This window comes from Numida meleagris, chromosome 3 (genome assembly GCF_002078875.1).
Source record: "Numida meleagris isolate 19003 breed g44 Domestic line chromosome 3, NumMel1.0, whole genome shotgun sequence".
Taxonomy (NCBI): Eukaryota; Metazoa; Chordata; class Aves; order Galliformes; family Numididae; genus Numida; species Numida meleagris.
In genome coordinates, this window is record NC_034411.1 from 103,144,076 (window position 1) to 103,150,032 (window position 5,957).

Below are 5,957 nucleotides of genomic sequence, written 5' to 3' on the forward strand. Positions count from 1 at the left end.
GAAGAGAAGAGAAAAAAAAAAAACACAATACTGAGAATGTTTCCTAAAAGGTGAAATTGACTTTTGGTTATTGGGAAGCCATTGGCAAGGCAGCACTCCTAGGACTGTTGGCTGTTCACAATATGGCAAGCCTGTGGGATTTTGGTACATTTATTAATTGTGTGGTTTTCCTGGATATATCTGTACTGGTAAAATAAACAGAGCCAGACCAGAGATTCAGGCACTGTGACGCAAACTTTTGCAATATTACATTTTTAGAATATTCTCTGGCATGTTTTTGGCCTCAAACAAAAACCAGACTCCCATACAATTTCTGGGCACAGCTCTTAAGTTAATACAGACCAAGGACCATTCTCAACAAGCAACATAGGATTGTGATTATCAGACAGTCTGATTATACTAATGTATACAATGTCAGCAGAAGGTCATTCAGCTCTGGCTGCACCAAATTCTCATGTTGAGGTGCATCTACACAGACAAGGCTTTCATGAGAGGTATTACAGAATCTTGTCTCTAAACACCAGCGCAAAGCTCACATGAATAAATAAATGCCTGTGATACTGTTGCATCACTCTAGTTTTCCTCTGGAGAGAAAAACATTTGTTGTAGGCATGTCACATTCCCTTCTCTACCCATATCCCTGATTTTAGACAGAATGATTGAGTATGATGGGATGAAAACAGGTCAGTAGGTGCTCAGTTGGTGGAAAAAAGGCTCATTTTCAATGCCACCGGTTTGGAATGGAAAGGGAAGAATACTTGTGCTTGGTGTTTGTGGAGAGATGATTAGTTGGAAACTTACTTACCTTCATAAAGTCTCAGAGAATCAGAGAATCAGAGAATCACAGCATGGCTGAGGTTGGCAGGGACCTCTGGGTCCATCTGGCCCAATCCCTGCTCCATCAGAGACACCCAGAGCAGAGTGCCCAGCACCATGCCCGGGTGGCTTTGGGGATCTGCAAGGAGGAGAACCCACAATCTCAGCACTGGCAACCTGTGCCAGTGCTCTGTCACCTGCAGAGCACAGCGTGCTCCTGGTGTTCAGATGGAACCTCCTGTGCTCCAGTTTTTTCCCATTGCTTGGATTTCCCTGTTTTGTGAGGGGTTTCCTTCCTCCCCCTGCCAGCTTTCATTGTTTCTCTAAGAGGTAAGTAAGTTGTTTTTTTAGCCATAAACTGAGTAGAGAGAGTTTGTCTGGATTCTTTCAGGACACTAGTGCACAGATTTCTCTGACACAGGTTGGCTCAGGGAAGTGACATCAAAAGGCTGTAGGTCATGCCTTCGTCCACATGCTCCCAGTTGTATTTTGGGGCTTCTAAACAGCCATGGGACACCTTGTTCTCTTTTAGCTACTCATACTGGGTTTCTGCCCTCTAAGATTAAGGTTTGTCTCCTGCAGAAAGTGTTTGGAGGTGAAGAAAATGTTATGTAAGAGTGATGTATGTTCATTCTTATTATATAGTGTCATCATAAATTGTGTTGTGAAGCAAAACCACATTAGTTTTATTATGCTTATTCTTCTGTCTAGCACTGAACAAAGAACTTATGGAGATTTAATTCTAGTCATTGCTCCTGATGACAAGCTGAGGACCCCCCTCCCTCAAGTCAGCAAGGAAACATACAGTCTAGTTGCTTCTTCAGCTCAGGTTCATTGCAGTAATTTCAGTGCATTTTGCTGGAAAGTGCTTTCTCACAGCCAGGTCTCCCATGATACCAATATGGAGTGTACACTGTACTCTCTCCTTATTTCCTCTAGAGTCTAATAAATCCTTTACAGTACTTTCAGCTTGAAATGAAGTGTATGACCTAAAGTCTATAGAATAATATGAATCACTGGACAATAATTTATAGGGTCACTTCATAATTACTATTGAGTATAACATGATCCTTTTTCATGGAATATGAATAGGAGAAAGGTTATTTCTGAAATTTTTATGGTTCATTCAAGCCAACATTGCTCCAAACACGTTTGTAATTATTGACACCACAATAAAAATAATTGTTAAATGCAAAGAAAGCTTTTGAAAAAGGTAGAACTGTCCTCCTGTAGTTTGCTTTCATGGACGTTAAGGAGCAATCTATGGCTCGTGACTTTCCTATGAAAGATGACTTTTTTCATATACAAAGAACCAAGATCTGCTTAGGAATCTGTAATAAGAATTAACTAACTAGATTATAACAACATGTTGCACATTAATCCTCCAAAAAAGACCTTGTGTTTGGAAGGAAAGCAGGCTAAAGTAAAGAACCCAGCAACTTAAAGGGAGAAAGTTACATTTTGGGCTTGTTTTGTGAATTCTCAAGTTTCCACATTTTTTGCCCTTAAGTTATAACCACCAGTGCTCTTCTTCACAGAGAAGGTAGAAGCAGTGAGGGGTAGAACAGGCAGTGGTCAAAACTGTGCTGTTTGGGGTAGTAAATGCAAATATCTTTGGGCAAAACACTTATATACACTCATATACAATTTTCAGGAACTCCAAGAACCCCCTCAAGTCTGGAAAAAATGTAATTCTGATGGTATTTCCTCCATGGTACTTCTGGAATTCAGGGGGAGAAGGAAGAATTTAGATAGATAGCCACAACGTTTTCTGTGCTTGAGACCCTCAGTAACCTGCTGGGAGCAGAGAGGATGTGAATGGGCAACAGCTGTAGTCACAAGAGGCACCAGTGTACACAAACTTTTGTGCCTTTAAAGAGGATGCTGATGTGTCTGACTGGTGTCTGAGCAGGACTGTGCACATGCAGCCTACTCTGGTGCACATTTTCAGAAATTTCTAAGAATGACTTTACTGTAAGGATGGTTGAAGGAAAGACCTCATGTTTCCAAGGAAGGTGTTGTACAAGAAGTGTGTCTTTAAAATATACTTGTGCGACTGGAACCAGAGATCTTACTGAATTCTACCAAGTTTTTATGAGTTACAAGCACCAAGATACTTCACATCAAGTCAGTGACCTTAGGGCACTGACAACAAGAGATAATCAAAGCCTGCACAGCCAGTATAGTAAGTGCTGCGCTTCAGAAGCCCAGCTTGTTGCTCTTCTGGTATTCAGGATCCCTTGACACTGTCGCACATTCCAGATGTGCATTCTGGACTGCTCCAGTTCTGAAAGTATGTTTGGCTTGAGAAAACGTGGGTTTTTTTTATTCCAAGCTGAGATGTACTCGTTTGCAGTCATCAAAAAATATATATTTCTGGAGGAAAGCTTGGACGCGGCATGCCAATACGCTGATTATGAGTGTGTAAAGATGTATTGTCAGGCTGCATATGTTTTAAATATCTAAATTCAGAGACCAAAATACATAGGCACATCAAATGGATTAGTGACACACTCATAAAGCTATGGCTACATGCATTCTAGCAAATTAAACAGTGTCAGGACATGGATACAGATGCTGGAACATACTCATCTGCTCTATTCAATTGCTAGAACAGTCCTTGGCATGATTTTGGCCCAGATCAACTAACAATCTCCCAGACAATTCCTAGGTATGGTTCGTGAGTTAGTACAGGCCAGGGACTATTGCCAGTAGGCAACACAGAGGTGGCTGTCCTTTTCTAGAGGTTGAGAGTTTAATGTTGTTGATGCAATCAGATTGTTTCAGATGGCTTGATGGCCTTGACACTGTTTAGTTTACTAATATAGATGTAAATTGGAGGTTTTTATACTCAGCCACTTGGACTCGTGACTCACATATGCCAAACAAGCAGCTGTGGTGATTTAAGATGTTATTGCACCTGAGCTTTTTGTTATTGGCTCTTGCTGGAGGTTGCTGACCCCACTGTAGAGCTGCCAAAAGTAATGTGCTTCAAGTGTTTTAGACCAGTGAAGGTCAAGCCATGATGTGAGATCTGTGCATGTACTGAATATGGGGAAAAGAGCAGTGTAAGAAAATTCTTTCTCCTCTCATTACATCTATACATTTACAAGGCCTTAGCTAAGGTCAGAGCTGTCACTGGAGCTGTTGCTGCCTCATTCTTTATCACAGAATGCTCTTAATCATGAGTCACCTTTTGGATAACACCCCTGTCTCAAAGCTACTATTTGGTTTCCATGGACTATACTGCTTTGCCTTGAATCTAGTATTGCAAAACAGTTTTGCACCTTGAAAACTATATAGAAATGATATATATATTTCTTCCTCAATTGCAATCACATTTGCTTTTAGGGGCAAATGAGCTTTAAGCAGTTTAGTGTATGCTTAGTTGTCCCATGCAGATTTATTGTGAAAGGAGTCTGAAGGCTGAACACACAAAAACATTTCATGGCGCACTTAGTTCTTTATATGCTTAAATCCAAAACTTAAACATCATAGAGATTAAAAATGTAAAATAAAAAAAAAACCCTCTTCTAAGCTGATGTTTAGTGACAGAAGGCGTGAAGTCCTAGCAATGTGACAGGTTCTAATGATAAACTCCCAGCACGCCTAATTTTAAGATTTTAGTGGCATTACCAGTAGATCTTAGGTCACCTAAGACTCTAAATTTGTTGTCTTTCAATAGATTTCTAAGTCACTCCTGATTAATCTGATTATTTTCAGCAAACGATATTTATTTTGAAAAAATACATATTTTTAAAATCCTCATTTGTTGCCATAAGAGAATTAAGCTCAAAATGTCACAGATGTAGCTTTTCTTCCCTCCCTATAGTGTATTGCTAGGGATGCTCCTACAAAGACATGTATGAATGCATGAATGCCTTTTTTGTGTGTGTTTTGTTTTGTTTTGTTTTTCCTCTGAGGGCACTATCCTGGGCAAACCATGCTTCACAGCCTGGTTTGGGAGGACAATCTCAGAGATATAATTTACTGGGCATAGTCTGTTTATCTTGCTCAATTTCCTTCCTTTCTTAGAGTGCCTGTTTTGTTGGAGAAACAGAGCAGTAAATGTAATTTAAAAGGCATCCTCAACATTTCTGACATCCTTAGCCTCATAGCACGTCATTCTTGTCCTCCAAAGTATGTGGGGAAAGTGTGGTCATCTCAGACAGTGTATAAGGACAGCTGCTGTTTAGTGGTTCTGCTAATCACAAGTGTGTTCTAATAACAAATTCTACTACTTCTTATTTTAAGCCAAGTTCATGTGTTTATTTTAAGAACAAAGACCCAAATGCAAAAGGAATTGGTGTTGCTCTAGCCAAAAAAAATTGTAGACCTCTCACTCCTCCTTTCCCCAAAAGAAAAAAGATGCTTTATCTGGTTGACTGCAAGAGCAACATTCTTAGATTAATCTCAAAAAGGCATCTAATGAGTAAGAGGAATGCAATATGTCAAAACAAAATATCACATTTATTGGCCTATCTTTTCCTGAAAACAGATTCTACATGTGCTGAAGATAAACAACAGCAGCAAAGCAGGGAGTTGACGAACATAAAATGTCATATAGAGCAGTTTTCTGTGACTTCCAGTGTGAGTGGGGAACACGTGAGTTTCCTTCACTTACATTGTGTTAAATACATTAGAGAGCATAAAAGGTGCCAAAGTCAGGTTTAATAAACATTTGTGTCGCATGGTTGACCAGGAGTTCCACAAAAGACTTTCCTGTGGCTGGGGCATTCATAAATAAGCTTTCTACTGGGGAATTACTAGCATTAAATGTGTATTATCTCACAGCCTTTCACTTTTTTGGAGTGCTTACAGTGTCCAGGTCTTATCATGAAATTGAGTAATTCAAGGTCAAAGATCCAACACTCTAAACAAAGTAGGGCAACTTTGAAGCTGAATTCAACCTTGAAGTCAGGTGAAGCTCAGAACTGTGTCCATTTGAGTTCTGAACATCTCCAAAGAAGGAGATTCCACAATCTCTTCTTGCACTGAGGAGTCCCAAACTGGAAACTGCAATCCAGGTGTGGTCTCATAAATGCCAAACAGAGAACAATAACAATCTCTTCCCCTGACCCACTAACTACAACTGCCCAGTGTGCAGTTATCCTTCTTGAACAAAAGACCATGCTGCTGAC